This window comes from Thalia democratica, chromosome 5 (genome assembly GCF_965202585.1).
Source record: "Thalia democratica chromosome 5, ktThaDemo2.hap1.1, whole genome shotgun sequence".
Lineage (NCBI taxonomy): Eukaryota > Metazoa > Chordata > Thaliacea > Salpida > Salpidae > Thalia > Thalia democratica.
The window spans coordinates 42,781,697-42,799,714 of record NC_139169.1 but is presented as its reverse complement, the minus strand read 5'-3'; the positions used below and the strand labels follow the sequence as shown (position 1 = coordinate 42,799,714).

Sequence of the window (18,018 nt, the reverse complement as noted above, 5' to 3'; positions counted from 1 at the left end):
GATTGATAATCTAAATAGCATTTTATGGCTGACTAATTTAGTAAAAATACTTGTAACTTATTTACATTTATTCTGAAAAGTTCAATAGAAGTCAAGCAAAGCTGGTCATAGGATCTGTATACTATATCAGAGTTTCCAAAACTTTTTTCATAAGGCCGTCTTGAAGAAATTTAAACCAACAACAAAATTTCTCACAAAACTAATTTTAAATACACCTAAGAACATTTTATAATTTTTGCTCTTCATCAACAAATCCAGAATATGTAGTATAAGTTTCAAATTATGGTCTTATGACCCTTTACATTTCTGAAATTTTCTTGTAATATGTAGTTTTAGTTAAAAACTGCCAGTAAATACACCAAAGACTTTTCATTTCTGCTGTTCATCATCATCTCAAAAATATCTAGTAGAAGTTTTAAATTACGGCCTCATTCCCTCTATGGTCCATTACTAATAAATGATTGCATTACAATACAATACCAATAATTTTTGCTCATGACCTCCAAAATTTCTAAGTGGTTCACTTTAGGAAACCCTGGTCTTTATATAAACAGAGAATATATATTAATGTTAGTAAGTAGGGTTTTCACATACTAAACCAGGCTAATTAGAAAATTTAGTATAACCATGCTGACTTATGGTAGTCTAAACTACTCTAAGGTTATTTCAGGATTGCTACTAACTCAAGATACTCAGGATTGTTTGAAATTTTTAAAACTCTCAGGATGGCTCAGGCTAGTTTGGTTTTTTTCGATTGTCAGGATAGTTTTGTGTATTTTTGAAAATCTTATGTTAGTTTTTTTAGACCTTAATAAAGATTTAGTTGAACTATTTTCAATATTTTATTATATTATAACAAATTTTGTTCAAGAACTTTATACTTTTTCTATTGAAAAGTTTTTTTTTCTTTTTAGCATTGCATCTAGCTCTTCACTAATTAGAAAAAACATTGTAGTTTTGTTGAAGTCCCAAATTAATATCTATCATGATTCTATGTTGATAAGAAACAGTTTTGGAGGTATTAAAGTTTAACTGCATGGTCATGTGAAGTTTTCTATATAGTTTTTCTTTTTAAATCTTGATAATCAAAACTTTAAGACTGAACCTTTAAAAAAATACTTTATATAAGTTTTGTAATCATTAAATGTGTAAGCATATATATATATATATCTTCAGTCTTCCTTTTTATTATTTAGAAGAAAAAATGATTATGAGGTTTAAAAAGTGTGCACTGGTTTGGCAAGAAAAAGCTATTTTTAGGAGTGAAAAAATCAGAATCACTAAGGCTTTTTTAAAGTCACTAAGATAAATTTTTTTGACTTTAAGACAGCAATCTGTAAATTGAAAACACTCAGGCTGACACATTCTTGTAACTTTAATTTTTGGAAAACCCTGTTTTACTTTAGATATTTTAATTTTGTATTATTTTTAAAGTATTCAAGCTTATAACTTAAAATGTTTAATTTATTTTCAAAACAATGTTTCACTTAAAAAATGATATCATTACTTAATTTAATAAAATGTTATTTAAATAGAGGTTATTCAATGTTACAATGTTTACTATATTTTTTTACCTTTCACCACCTATTACGAAGAAAAAGAAAAATAGAGTCAGAGGTAATTGTATAAAATATCATTGATATCAATTTTTAAACTCTTTTCAAGTTAAGAATTTGCCTTTGTACTTTTAAAAATTTGAAGAAATAAGAATTTTTTGCAATTTATTAATGGGATATCTTAAGATTTTTGCTCACTTAAAAACTTTATAAAGACTCGGGCTTGTTTGCAGTTTTTTTTCTTAAATTTCTTTTTTTTTAAATATTTTCTTCAAGTTTTTTAAGATGGTTTTTGAAACCTCAGAATCATTTTCTCCTTTATATATATTTATTTTTAATGTATTAAGTCCATATGCTAGTCTTACTAAGTAATGAAGCTTAAATAACAACAACTTATTTTAACTCTTATGATTTAATTTAAAAAATTTTGTTATAAACTCAGTCTAATAGTTTGGTTAATTTAGGCTAATTTTAGTCACTCAACCTGGATGTTTTTGTATACTTAACGCAGGTCTCCCACTGCACTTGACAATCCTGAATTTCTATTGACAGTAAGGAAAAATTACTGAATTTTTCTTGAGTCAGTTATTGCTATTGTTACATCGTCTTTTAGTATTGTATTTTTTTTTAGTTTATATTAAGTTCATAAATGTATTATTAAATTTTATTTCGTTTAAGCTAAATAATATTTAATCTATAGATACCTAATTATTCAATTTTTATTGTAGGATTTTATCAAGTATTTATGAAATGGTGCAGTACAACCTTGAGTTTAACAATGAGGACTTGTCATATGAAGAAGACATTTTGAAAAATCAGTATTCTGTAAAGTGTTGGCTGAGATATGTGGAACACAAAGGTAGTGCTTCTAACAAAAAAGTGAATGAAATATATGAAAGAGCATTGAAAGAGCTTCCAGGAAGTTACAAACTGTGGTATGCTTACTTACATACAAGAAGAGAGCAGCTAAAATCAACTTGCATTGACAACAACCAAGTTTTCGAAGATGTAAATAGTTCACATGAACGTGCTCTTGTGTTTCTGCATAAGATGCCACGTATTTGGATTGATTACTGCAAATTTCTTATTTATCAGCATAAAATTACAAGGACTAGAAGGACATTTGACAGGGCATTAAGAGCCTTACCTATCACTCAACATCATCGAATATGGCCTTTGTATATTAATTTTATCAAGAAATATCCTGTTCCTGAGACTGCCGTCAGAGTCTTCAGGAGAATGCTGAAACTGCAACCAGAAAATGCAGAGGAGTATGTAGATTATTTGGTTTCTATTGGTCGTCTAGATGAAGCTTGCTTAAAACTTGCTGATATTGTTAATAATGACAAATTTGTTTCCAAAAAAGGAAAGACAAACCTCAAGCTATGGTATGAACTCTGCACGCTAATATCACAAAATCCTGATAAAGTGCACTCTTTTGATGTAGAAGCTATTATTAGAAGTGGTTTCAGAAGGTTTACTGACCAGATTGGGCAACTTTGGTGCTCACTTGCAGAGTACTATATTAGGAGCTCACTATTTGAAAAGGCACGTTGCATATATGAGGAAGCCATTACTACAGTCAATACAGTGCGAGATTTCAATCTAATATTTGCAGCCTACACTAAATTTGAAGAACAACAAATGATAGATATTTACGAATCTGAAAAAATTGATCAGATTGATGTGGAAATGCAAATTGATTATTATGCAGACCTGTTATCAAGACAAAAAATACTAGTCAACAGTGTTATGCTAAGGCAAAATCCTCACAATGTTTCTGAGTGGTTACAGCGTGTTCAATTGTATGAAGGAAATATCCAAAAGCAAATAGGGACATATTCAAATGCTATCAATACAGTAAACATAAAACAGTCTATTGGAAAAGTCTATGAGTTGTGGGTGTCCTATGCTAAGTTTTACGAAAAGCACGGACAACTTGATGATGCTCGGTTAATTTTTAAGAAAGCAGTTACTGAAAACTACAAACAGGCTGACCACCTTGTCAATGTGTGGTGTGAATGGGCTGACTTTGAAAGTAGGCATAATAATTACGAAAGAGCCTTAGATGTTATGCAACAAGCAACTAAAACGCCTAAAAGAAAAGCAGATTACCATGACAACAACGAACTAGTACAGTGTCATGTTTACAGAAGCACTAAATTGTGGTCAAAGTATGTTTGCTTAGAAGTAGAGCATGGAACTGTTCAGTCACTAAAGACAGTTTATGAACAGATACTAGATTTGAGAGTAGCAAATCCGCAAATCATAATCAATTTTGGTACTTTTCTTTATGATAAAAATAATTTTGAAGATGCATTTAAGGTTTTTGAACATGGTGTGACATTATTTAAGTGGCCTAATGTATATGATATTTGGAAAACTTATTTAGACAAGTTTACTAAAAGGTACAGTGGTAAAAAGCTTGAACGATCCAGAGATCTTTTTGATCAATGCCTAAAAAATTGTCCTAAAAGATTTTCCAAAAACATATATTTGATGTATGCAAAACTAGAAGAAGATTTTGGAACTCCAACTAGAGTTATGAAAGTATACGAAAAAGCCTCAGAAAATGTCTTACCAGATCAAAAGCACGAAATATACAACATACAACTGAAAAGAGTAATTGAGTTCCAAGGATACACAGCAACTAGAAAGGTTTTCAAAAAAGCATTGGAAGAGACAGATGATGAGCACTCAATTAAATTTGGCGTTCAATTTGCAAGAATTGAAACAAAGTTGGGAGAAATAGACAGAGCAAGGGCAATCTATAAATACTGTAGTGAAATTAGTGACCCAAGGAAGTTTGAAGATTTGTTTTGGGTTGTTTGGTCACAGTTTGAAAGTAATCATGGTAATCAGGACACACTAAGAGACATGTTAAGAATTAAAAGAAGTGTTCAAGCTAAATTTAACAACCAAGTTTGTTATATGTCTGCTCAAATGCTTACGCCTGCTGGTAACCTGACAGGAACAAATTCAGAATTAGCACCAAGTAGATTTCAGGGTACTCATAATTGTGACTTGACACTGTTAGAACAAAATGCTACCAACCAGGCTCTTCGAAAACATAAAATACAGTTTGCTACTGCAGAGAAGAAACATAAAGATGTTAAACAAAAAAGATTGGTTCAAAACCCAAATGAGATCAACATTGAATATTCAGAAGATGAAAGCAATGATGATAACGAAGATGAAGGAGAAAAACAGATTAAACAGAAAAAAAAATCCAGAAGTTTTCGGGAAACTTACTGAGGAAGAAGAAGAAAAATGTTTTTAGTTTAGCAATCTTTATCAAGTAGCTTAATATATTTTCTACAGTTGAATACTCTTTATTTACTTCAAGGTTCATTTTGTAGTGTCTATGAATAACAATTTTAGTTAGTTGAATAGAGTGTTTATATCAACTTCCTGTTGTTTTACTATGAACAGTGTTTAAATATTAAATTTAAATTTTTTATTATAAAATTGTTATCAAATATTAGTTTTTATAAAGAGTCATGCTATTTGACACCTATTATAGTAAAATTTTCTTAAAGTAATAAAATTTATACAACTATTTTTTCAACAAGTTCGTTAAGAATGTTTAACTTTCTTATTTCTTTTTGTTTATAAATAATAAATGAGCTTTTGATACGATAACGGTTAGTTAAAAACCATACAATATGCTACAGAACTCTGCATTCCTTAATTGTTGAACACAGATTTTTTAAAATTAAATTCTATATTTTTTTGTTTAATAAATAAGTTTTCATATGACAATTAGATAGCATTTGACTTGAATTTTTTCCATATTAACTCAAAATAAAAGTCTGTGAATTTTCTCACTTTATACCTAAAAAATAAACTTGACATGCAAACTATAGTCGTAAAATAACATTTAGTAGTATTAAACTATTTAGTTTACTAAAATCGAAAATTAATGATTCAGATTACATGTAATAAATATTAGTTTTCTTTTAAAATTTAGATACTTTATTGATTTCCAAGGTAATTAAGTATGATTAATATTAGATATATAAAAAATAAAGCAAACATAATGGTACTCATTGAAAACAAGATAGAAACTTTATTGCAATGTTACAACAACGGCTGCGGGAAGGAATTCAACACACATGTAAACACTGACGCTTCTTGTCTTTATCATCCTGGATCTGTGGTTTTCCACGACGCCCTCAAAGGTTGGTCCTGCTGCAAGAAGCGGAGTACGGACTTTACCGATGCCATGAACATACCAGGATGCACAAAAGGAAAACACAGCAACAAGAAACCAGAGAAACCAGTCAAGCCGAAGGTTGAACTTGTACAGCAAGAAGTAGTCAACAGGCAGGTAGAAGAGCCTGAAGTGAGACCAAGTATTAATGTCGAGCGTCAAATGATGAATATTTTAACAAAATCATCCTATAATCAGAATAAGGTCAATCTCAGAGTTGCAGATGTTGTTTCTGAAGAAATTGTAATAGGAACCTCATGTTTTAACAAAGGTTATTTTTTAAGCATAGAAATTTTAGGTATGCAGAAGAAATTGTTTAAAAGTGTTAAGGGACAAGACTTATGCATAGTTATAATTAATTAAAAAAAAAAATGAAAAAGATAAAAGCAATAACTTGCGTACTTTTTGCTCAGTTTTTTGTTGTACTTTTTTCTTTTTAACTTCTATTATTTAAAGTTTAGCCTAATATCTTCCTAGTTGTTATTACATAAATTTTTACAGATTTTAAAAAACTGAAGATCTCGTTTTTTTAAACGAGTAAAACATTGTATTGTAATAAAATTTTAAAAATTTATCATTGAAAGCAATAACTTAATAGTTTTAGAATAAGTGGTTCAATTGGTTAAATAAAAGTTTAATGATTTACCTTATTTTAATTTGAGTTCGTATAACGGCATACGGAAGTTCAGGCTTAAGATCTGTAGACTTTCGCCGATGTTTTCTTTGATCTATTTACTTAATATATAAAACTAACTCAAACTCAGATTTTAATATTAATGACATTACATACAGGTTGTAAAAAGAAGTATACAAAAACCGATGTTGATAATCAAGTATGTGTCCACCACCCTGGCCAGGTAAATAACACTTTTCAAATATTAACATTAAAGCTATATAAACTTTAAGATTCAAAGCATAGTAGTGTAATAATTTACAAGACTAATAGTATTTTTTGATCAGAACGAACAAAAACAAATAGCAATCAAAAGAAATATGTTCAAAATGCCTAGTTTAAAAAAAAAATCAAGTTTAGGTTTTTGTACAGTTAAACTTTAAAACCATGACTAGTTTCAAAACAACAAAGTCTTATCTTAATAAATATTTCTTTAAACTTGACTATAAGTTCGAAACATTAAGAATTAAACTTCCAGGTTGTTTTCCATGATGGTTTAAAGTTCTGGTCGTGCTGCCAGCGTAAGACCACTGACTTTGTGGCTTGCACGCAGCAAATTGGTTGCGCCAATGGAAAGTGCAAATGGAAACGCGACCCTTCTGAAGCAGGTGAAGTGAGTTGCAGGCGGGACTGGCACCAAACTGGCAACTTTGTCACTCTGACCTTGTACGCCAAGAACGCGGATGCCTTGACTTCCACGTTTTCACTGAACCCTGTTTCCCTCCAGTGTTGTGTGTACTTTGAAGGCGGTAAAAAGATCGAAGTTGCTTACGAACTGGACGGTGTTGTCAATGTTGCTGAGAGCGTAGTGTCGATTTCTGCCGTTAAGGTTGAGGTGAAATTGCGTAAGAATAGAAGTAAACCGTGGAATAAATACGCAAAAGAAATAAAATTGTGACCAAGTAGTTATTTCTTCAGAATCCACTGAAGTCCTGAACTAAGATCTATAAATACTAATATAGTTTAATTTTTTTAGATACTTATAGAGTGTTTAGTATGGTGATTTAATAAATATTTTTTCTAGAAAATATGCCTAAATGGTAAAAAAATGTATAACTTGTAACTCAAAATACACTTAAGTATATCAGCTAGTTTCATATCAAAGTTTAAAGTTGATAATTATTTTTTCTTGCCGAATAACCTCAACTTTTTTGTTTAATTACTAAAGCAAACTGAAGTATACCTTATTTGTTCCAAAACTTTATTTTTTACCTAAAGAAAAATGAAAACGTCTTTCTATGTGTTATGTTAAAGTTTTTGAACAAACATTGCTCGTTTGTTGAGTTTATTGCAATGCTATCTAGATTTCTAAATTCTAGAACTTTAATTTGTAGTCCACAAATATAGTCTAAGTTAAACAAATTATTCTTTCTATTGATTATATTGTTCATGATTAAGAATTAGTAAATAGGGTTATTTGAAATATTATTTGCACTAATACTAATTTAATTGTCTAAAAAAGTATTTTTAAAGTAATAACTAGCTACTATTGAATTTATTGTACTTTAAGTTATTCATCCCTTTGCAGCAAAACTATTTTAATAATAGCTTATTTTTTGTGTACTTTTTTATCAGTTAACTGTTTGTATATTCGAGTATTAGTCTTTGAATCAAAAAGCATAGCTGTTGATTGTGGCAAAAAGCTGCATGAAACAATCAGTATAGATAAGGGTTTCCCAAACTTTTTTTCAAAAGACCCTTTAAAGAAATTAAAACGGCTCCCTCCAACAAAATTACTCAAAAAACTACCATAAAAAACGCCTTAGACCTTTTTCTTTATGCTCTTCATCATCAACTCCAGAATATCTAGTGTAAGTTTCAAATTATGACCTCATGGCCCTTTTACTGCTCATGGCTGCCCATTTGGCCCCTTTGCTGCTAATGGCCCCCAATGAGGCCACTTTTGGGAAACCTTGGTATAGATAGTGAATAACTTTTTGAGATATTTTTACGTTAAAACTTACATAATTAATTAAAAAATTTTTTTACTAAATAATACTATGATTAGGTTGTGCTTGTTGATATAAGACGTAGCCAAAACTGTTAATTTTTTTGTTAAATAGGAAGATTAAACAATTAAAAATATAATAGTTTGTAATAAAGTTGTTTAAATTTAAAAAAATTCAAAAACTTCGAAGTTTTCGTTTTTTATAAATATGCTGATATAGTTAGTCATCAAAGGATTTAAGTATTAAACAAGCAGTACTTAACTTTTTAACTCTTTTTATTGAAATTATTAAGTCTTAAGCTTCAATGTTATCATTGAACTCGAACAGAAATTGACTGCTCCAATCAGGTCCATAAAAATCTTTCAAGATGAACTCAATTGAGTTAGCTTCAACAGGTTCTTTCTCGACCTCAAAACTGTATTTTGATTCTTTGGAAAACCACTCCCCAGTTGGGTCTAACATCTGCAAGAATCGTGTTAGAGAAATTTTTCCATCATCCAACAACTTGCTTGCTTTCTCCAGCCTCTTTTCAGCCTCCTCAATTTCTCCTCCTTTCATAATCTTGATTTTTCTTTCTCCTACATCTACACTGATTTGATCGTTTTCACTGCTTTCTTCACAACATTCAGTTATTGGAGCTAAATAGCAAAACGATCTAACACTGCTACAGTCTTTTTCATCATTAATTTCTGTACATTCGATATTATGATTACTCAGAGTTTCTCTAAGAGTTTCGAACTCAGATAGTTTATCATTATCAGAAAGGCAGTCTGAGTCAGAGTTTTCTTCAGTCACTTTACTCTTTTTCCACGCAATAACGTCACTGTAATTTTTTTTGTTGTAATATAAAATCAGGTGTATATATTTTTGATACTTTGTTAGGCATGGTCCGAAGAAACTATACTATTTCTTAAAAATTAATCGAAGTGTTACATACTTTTGAATGTTTGCTAAACAAAAAGTATTAAAAACTGTCACATTAATCTTTAATGAACTTCCAAAACTTTTACCATTATAAAATTTTGAAACACACTTTTAGTATATTTTTAAGAAAAGGTTGAACAAAATTAACTTTTAGGAAACATAACTACCGATAAAATGTAGCTGCTTATGCTTGTCATCACTAATTAACTTTTTTTTTGTAAAAAAAATCAAAAAAAGTTTTTTTCACACATTTAGTCATGGGTCACTTACTATCTTTTTTATCACTAAAGTTAGAATTATGTATAAAACAAAATAAAATTAAAAATAAAATTCTTTCGATAAAAAAAATAAATACAATCCACTTACTCGTACCAGCTGTAATCTTTATTGAATACTGCTTCATATGTCTTCATGATAAATTATAATTTGTACTTCCGTAATGTAAGTAAAATATATTTTTGTGTATATTTAATTATATTATAAATATATTTTCATGTTTCCAAAAAATTAGATAATCTTAGTTGTTATGGTTTCAAAATAAAAATGTTCAAAAAACTAATTAAAGTTCATACAATTTTAATTAATCAAGGGATAAACTTATTCAAAAACCATTATTTACTTGAACTTAAATTTGAAATAATAATAAGACGTATGTCTGCTATAAACATTTACTAAGTAAACTACGATTTTAGCATAAATCTTTGGTCTGCGTTAGTTATAAGTTGACAGCTTGTAGGAAAAAAAGAAACTTGAATCCGTAAGATAAACACGCTGTTAATTTATTTATGATCAAGCATCTCTTCTAAATTGATGGTAAAAATATCAGGGTTTAACACAAAATTTAAGTAAACTTACATAAATGCAGCGCCCTGTGAAATATTTTTTGTATAAAATATGGCCAAACTTGTAAAAGGCTGCGGGTTTACATAAATCGGCTTAAAGGAAAATAAATTAAATGGTACAACTATTATTATAGTGTATAAATATGAAGTGTTTGTAGGTGGGTTGATAGTTTATATGCTTTTTTTTTCGGAGAACTTTGGATCGGACTAGTCTTTTTCTCTATGTAAATTTTGCACTTGGTCCAGAATAACTCAACGATTAAAAACATAATTTTTTCTAGATAGTCTTTAATCAGTTCAAGCCACTAACTAATTAAATAAAAATATTTTAGATTTGTTTCTAAAAGTCAAGTTTGAGAAAATTTCAATACAATAAATAAATTATAAACAAAACTGAGTATTTACTTATTTGAGGACAGTTTTGTTTTAAACTATTGTGCCTTGAATATGAATTATTTTGTATGTTTACTAATAATGTTTATAGTTTTTCGAGATATTTTTATGTAAAAAAAAATATTAAATCTCTGTAATCATAAAATTTTTTATTTTAATACTTTTGTTCTTACAAGGTGGTTTATATATTCATTTAAAAATAAAAACTAGAAATTGATTACATTGGTTTCTTTGCTTAAATCGAAGTATAGAATTTTATCTAAGTTAATTTTTTCAAATTTGAAACGAAGAAAGTCTTGCCAAACATAAAGTCAGATTTTCAAAAATCATGAAAGAAGACTATTTAAAAACTATATAAATTTCGTGAAAAAATCTATTTTTACATCTTTATAGCTTAATTGTCAAACTTGGTATCTTTAAAGAGTTTATTGTTACAATTTTTAGTCATTTTCTAGTATCTTACATATAAGTTTGTAGCTATCTGATAGTTCTTACAGAAAACAGTCTTTGTAAAGTTTATAAATAGTTTTTTAATGTATTGTTTACGTAAAATAATGTATGTTGAAAATGTTTTACAAATTTTACTCATTCCTAGATAAAAGCAATTTTTCAACAAGTTTAGCGCTCTCTTAAGCTAGTAAATAAAAAAAAAATTATACACAAATATGTTTTACTTTTTGATTTTTTTTATTAAAATAGGTACACAACAAATAAGTATACAATTTGTTAATGTATAAATAGTTTTATGATTAAACAATTAGGTATCTTATATAGTAACTCGATAACCGAAAGAACTTTTCGTGCACCAGGTCTTAGGACCAAATATTTTGAGCGTATTTTTGTCGTTTGATAAGCAATATATATTTTATAAAAAACAGGACATCTGAGCAAAAAGCTCTCTTCAAAAATTGATTTAACTTTGAAAATATTCAAAAACACATTTAAACAAGTAAATTGTTAGTCTTTGACACAACTAAAGTTTTCATCAAAGCAGTCTCACTAATTCCATCTGAAAATATTCACAACAAGTTCTGCATCTTGGTTTTCATCTGGTTGTATGATTTGAAGAAATGAACCAACGAGACGCCTTTACTTCCTGGTCCGTAAAACAGAAGTGAGACGTAAGAAAAACTAATATGACGAATCCAAATAAAGTTTATAAATGTTTAATGTACCAACAATTTATGTTATCCATAGAAAAATATATGCAACTCACAAGTAATTATATCTGTCACAAGTGTTATTTTGTTAGTGAAAATCAATGTACCATGTTTTATTTACTATAAAAACATACGTGTATTATTATTAAAACGTAAATGTACTTTGATAAAGCTAAACATTAAAGCACTTATTAAGTGTCTGGTTTAACTATAAACACAAAATTAATACTTACAAGTATCATTATAGTAGTCCTGACAAAGCAAAGTATATAAGTCGGTAAAATCCCTCGAAATATGAAGAATCAATGTCTGAATTGCACTCAGAACAGAGTCTTTGCAGAATTCGTCAACTGACCTGTTGTCTTGCTCCAAGCTGTTGATCTTAAAAACACTCTCCTTAAAAACCGGATCCGGTTCCCCGTACGTTTCTGAAATGGGATCGGTGTGTACAGTCGAACCTTGCAGTTGACCATGAAAAATTCTTCTTTCTAATGTTTCAACTTAGCACTCTATTACAACATACATTATGTTTTACTTTGCTATAGCATAGGTTACTTAAAGTAAACAAAAGTGAAAACTTATGCTATAATTTCAAGTCAGTACTTAAAATAATTTTAATAGCTTTACTTATAATTAAATTATGTATAGTTTAAAGTTAAAAAGTGTATTAAAATTAGTACTTAAAATTAACTCCTAACATTGCGTATTTACTATGCTAAAAAGTATACTAAAAAAATAACCATTAGAAAGTACTGAAACCGTGAACCGGGCATTTAGGTGAAACAAATTTTGTTTAAACTAATTTAATTATTTTAGTTGTCTCACCGTTCAACCTTATGTATTTCAAAATATTAAAAGCTAAATATTGTTAGACAGACGGGCAAGGAGTTTGTAATTCTATCAATGAAAGATTTACAAACTTTATTTACGATTGCCAAGTACCAAGGCGTACTGTAATTTTCAAGTTTGTGATTGGCAAAGAGTGAGTTTATTTTGTTCATAGTTTAGGAAAAAAACATTAGCATTTATTTTTATAGTAGTAGTGATAGAACAGAATATTTAAAAAACCAATCAGAAGTTCCTTTTTTGTCAACAGTTACTACAGAAATGAGTTAACTAAAATTGCCCCTAAGATAGTGTACACTACATGCTCTTAAAATACAGTTAAACATGTTAGCCGGCCATGACCCTACTTTTTTCATGATAAAATCGATAAATTACTTTCGTAAGTTTGTGACTATTGGCTGTTTAAAAAATATTGAACTTTATTAGCTTAAACCAAAGTACGTAAAGTCTTTCTGAAGTAAAAACTTCCTCTAGATGTAAAGGTTTCTTTTATATTATAAGAAAATGTCGTCAGAAAAATTTCTACAAGATAAGATAAATAGACTAGAAAGCTTCAATCGAAGTCAACTATTGTAAAGTAAAAAATAATTAGAAGACGTAAAAAAAGAATTAATGAAGTTATATCAAAAATAACTTTTCTGATAACTGCGTTTAAAAAATTAATTAAATCATCTACACCAATACCCAGTAGTCTTAAAAGAAGGTGTGCACTGCACACCGTGCACACAGGAATTTGCAGAACGCCAGAAGTAAGTTGTTTTCAATACTGAATAATTTTTGTTTGTTTTAACTTAAAATTTCATTTTGCAGTTGTTGAAATTTGCTCACACACTTATATGAATAAGCATTTGACTGTTGCTTTCCATTAAATCACCTGTTTAAAAACAGTTTTATAACAGCTAAACAAGAAAAAATGTATCAAATATTTTTCAGTTTTAATTATACTCAAAGAAGTTAAAATATATCCTACTATATTGTAGCTGGTATACTATCAAAATCCACCCGCGTTCAAAATCCACCCGATCAAAATCCACCCGATCAAAATCCACCCGAGTCAAAATCCACCCGATCAAAATCCACCCGGTTCAAAATCCACCCGATCAAAATCAACCCGAGTCAAAATCCACCCGATCGAAATCAACCCGGTTCAAAATCCATCCGATCAAAATCCACCCGATCAAAATCCACCCGAGTTAGAATCCACCCGATTAAAATCCACCCGGTTCAAAATCCACCCAATCAAAATCAACCCGACTCTAAATCCACCCGTTTCAAAATCCACCCGATCGAAATCCACCCGATCAAAATCCACCCGTTCAAAATCCACCCGATCAAAATCCACCCGATCAAAATCCACCCGGTTCAAAATCCACCCGATCAAAATCCACCCGGTTCAAAATCCACCCGATCAAAATCAACCTGACTCTAAATCCACCCGTTTCGAAATCCACCTGATCAAAATCCACCCGGTTTAAAATCCACCCGATCAAAATCAACCCGAGTCAAAATCCACCCGATCAAAATCCACCCGAGTCAAAATCCACCCGATCAAAATTCATCCGAGTTAAAATCAACCCGAGTCAAAATCCTACCGACACAAAATCAACCAAAGTCAAAATCCAACCGAATCGAAACAAGCACCTTGTTTATTAATTTCTTTTTAAATCAAGTATCATTTAAACAAATCTCACCACTCTAAAGTACCAATCTTAAACAAGTTTTATTTAAAAAACACTTATAAAATCTTGTATTTTTGTCCCTTATAAATTGTTCAAGAATATAAAAACTGTACTACAGATTGAATTTATTTTGTGAGGTTTTTTGAGTTGTTATTTGGTATTTTTGCTTATTATAAGGAATTTTTGACAAAAATATTTTTGTTTTTTTGATTACTGAATATAATTTTGAATAGCTACAGCCGGCAAGCAGCTTTTAAAGGAACTGTTGTTTTTGATATAAGTATAACTATAAGAGCTAATAAAAGTTAAACAACGTCAGGATAAACGTCAGACATTTTTAATTAAATTACTTAAAATTTCTTAAGTTTTAACAAATGGACTTTTTTTATATGAAGATTATATTTAAAAAAAATAGTGGTAAATAATAACATTTCCATTTCTATGAATTAAAAAATATCAATTAACAATATAATTTTGAACAGTAAATAATAATTTATCTTACTTAATTACAATTTCTATGCAACTTTATATTTATAAAAAAATATAAAACGTTTACAACTAATTAATTAAAAACATGCAGTTATAGCTTTTAACTTAAATTGTCGGAAATTAATTCAAGAAAATTTATCGCATGTAAATTAAAAGTTTTAGATTAGAAAATTTAAAATTTAAACGTTAACCAAAAGAGATTAAATTTTATAAAACCACTCAATTAATCAGTTTCAAAACTGGCCTTAACCTATTAATAAAATTAATAATACGATTGTTTAAGTTGATACAGTCTGGTACAAAAATTCATAAAAATAACTTATACTTGAATTTAAACTCTCTTGTCTGAAATACATACTTTTTTTAATGAACATATTTAAAAATAGAACATTTTAATAATAAATTAAAAATGTTATAAGTTTTTTTTTTGTAATATTTGTTATAAATATAGTGTCATTTCTAAAAAACTCAACTTATTTGTTTACTACTACAATTCTAAAGTATATAATTTCCCTAGCTCAAGTCTAACTACTAACTTTTTTAGTTGCAATTTACAAGCTATTTGAGCAAATTCAATGAATTGTAGAGTAGATATTTGTTTTATGTAAAGGACTTTAGAATTCATAGAAAAATGTTTAGCTTTTTAATTTGTACTATTAGTTAAAAACTAGCAAATTAAGTTGTTATCTAATTAAAAATAACTTATAACTTTAGTTACTTTAGACGAAACAATTTTTAGTATTTTCAAAAATAGATGGTTTATAAAAAAAAACATTTAATAAAATAAAATTCAAATAACTTAAACACTTTGAAAAAAAGATAGTAGCAGCTAAAATTATTGTATAAATTAAAAAAAATAACTAAAAAATATTAGTAACAAAAATTAGATAGAAAACAATAAAATAGTTTTAAAACAGTTATTGATTTCTTACATATTCCTCATTTATATTTTTAGTAAATTAGTTTTCGTATTTTTATATTAAAATTTATGTTCTGTTTTTAAAAATTACTAATAAAAGAAACGTCAATAAATTGTTTACTAAACGACAAATAAAAGCGCTCAAAATATTTGGTCCTAAGTCCTCTTGCACGAACATACCTTAAAGTTATCGAGTCGCACACCAAAAATATCTTTTAACGTCTTTTCCACGTCGAAAACAATAATGTTTAAAATATAATTAATAGGTGATAGTTTTTCCAAATTTAACAAAGGATTTTTATTTTATTATCACGTAGCAATTTTATATAATTCTTTATCTATATTTTATTTTTTATAAAAACTGTTAGTTGAAATTTTTTATATAATAGAATATTGTATGTAATACTATTTTGAAATTTAAGTAAAGCACAAAACACAAAACTTTTTACATCAAAAAAAAAAGCTCAAAAATTTTAGATTAATATTTTAATTTTCTTTTTGTAACATTTTATTAACATTTTCATAAATTTACATTATTTGGTATTTGATTTTTGTAATTTTCTTTAGTTTAATAAATGTTATGAAAGATTCTTCTAATTTATAAACTTCTATAGTTTCGATATTTTAATTTACTATGAGTTATCCTTAGTAAATATTTTTATTTAATTATGATTGACTTTGGGAAATTAAATTAGAAGGAAGGTTAAATGGATTAAAACTGAGCGTAATTCTTTTTTTATTTTTTTTTAACTTCTTTTTTTAAAAGTAACACCAACACTACTAACATTAATAAATTATAAACATTTTAAATACTTGTAAAGCTACTATGAATATTTTTTTTAATGCTGTTTAATTATATTGTTTAACTTATTTTTTTAATTATTTTATTAAATAAATTAAAATTTCTTTCTATATAAATACTTACTCTTTTTTATACCAATAGTTGTTTAAACATATAACTTTATTCAATATTACAAAATTCTATTAGAAATTAATTCTTATTTCGAAAAAAAATGAACTCGGGTTGATTTTGAACCGGTTTGATTTTGATTGGGTTGATTTTGATCTGGGTGGATTTTGAACTGGGTTGATTTTGATCGGGTGGATTTTGATCGGGTGGATTTCGATCGGGTGGATATTGAACCGGGTTGATTTTGATCGGGTGGATTTTGACTCGGGTTGATTTTGACTCGGGTTGATTTTGATCGGGTTGATTTTAATCGGGTGGATTTTGAACCGGGTTGATCTTGATCGGGTGGATTTTGAACCGGGTGGATTTTGACTCGGGTGGATTTTGACTCGGGTGGATTTTGATCGGGTTGATTTTAATCGGGTGGATTTTGAACCGGGTTGATTTTGATCGGGTGGATTTTGAACCGGGTTGATTTTGAACGGTCGGATTTTGACTCGGGAGGATTTTGACTCGAGTGGATTTTGATCGGGTGGATTTTGACCCGGGTGGATTTTGATCGGGTGGATTTTGAACCGGGTAGATTTTAATCGGGTGGATTTTGACCCTGGTGGATTTTGATCGGGTGGATTTTGACTCGGGTGGATTTTGATCGGGTGGATTTTGATCGGGTGGATTTTGATCGCGGGTGGATTTTGATTGCGGGTGGATTTTGAACGTGTCCCATTGTAGCTCATATCATCATTTACTTTAAACGGGTAGCCGTCAAATTTGCACGAGCGTACAAAATTTCATAAGGGGACAAAATTGCACGAGTGCACAAAATTGCACGAAGATACTTTTGCACGAAGACACATTTGCACGAAGGAATAAAATTGCACGAAGATAATTTTGCACAAAAGGTCACTTTTGCACGAAGACACTTTTGCACGAGCAGACAATTTTGCACGGAGACATTTTAGCACGAGTTAAATTTATTTTTTTCTATTAGTTTTAATTTGCTTTTCTTTTAATTTTTTTTATTATCACTGTTACCCCTTACCCTCGGTCGGTAGCTTTTCTTTTTTAATACCATTCTATTTTTATAAAAAAATTTATTAGTTATTGTTTTTAATTTTTACTATCACTGTTACCCCTAACCCTTACCCTCGGTCAGAAACTTCTTTTTTTTTTTAATTATCTATTTTTTTTTCGGTATTTTTATTCTCGTGCAAAAATGTAATTTGTGCAAAATTGACCCTTGGTGCAAAATTGTTTTTGTGCAATTTTGTTTCCTCGTACAATTTTGTGCATTCGTGCAAATTTGGCTTCGTGCATTTTAGACCCGTTCACCACTTGTTTTTGGAACCACTTATTACACTTAAAATTTTGTCACTTGGTTTAACAAAAAACTTTTTTTTTTAGATGTAGTTATTATATTTTTTGTATGCAGTTTTTTACTCAGGTGTACGCTTTGTGTTTAGAA

General features: G+C 28.8%; 2 pseudogenes across 1 annotated transcript; both read left to right on the top strand.

Annotated features, from left to right (window-relative positions):
* The first annotated feature begins 2,306 nt into the window (after positions 1-2,306).
* Positions 2,307-4,980, top strand: LOC145835803 (pre-mRNA-splicing factor SYF1 pseudogene; annotated as a pseudogene).
* Positions 4,981-5,595: 615 nt separating this feature from the next.
* Positions 5,596-7,371, top strand: LOC145836560 (cysteine and histidine-rich domain-containing protein 1 pseudogene; annotated as a pseudogene). Its single transcript, XR_014369889.1, has 3 exons — positions 5,596-6,040; positions 6,562-6,626; positions 6,921-7,371. The product of XR_014369889.1 is annotated as a cysteine and histidine-rich domain-containing protein 1 pseudogene (transcript).
* The last annotated feature ends 10,647 nt before the right edge of the window (positions 7,372-18,018 follow it).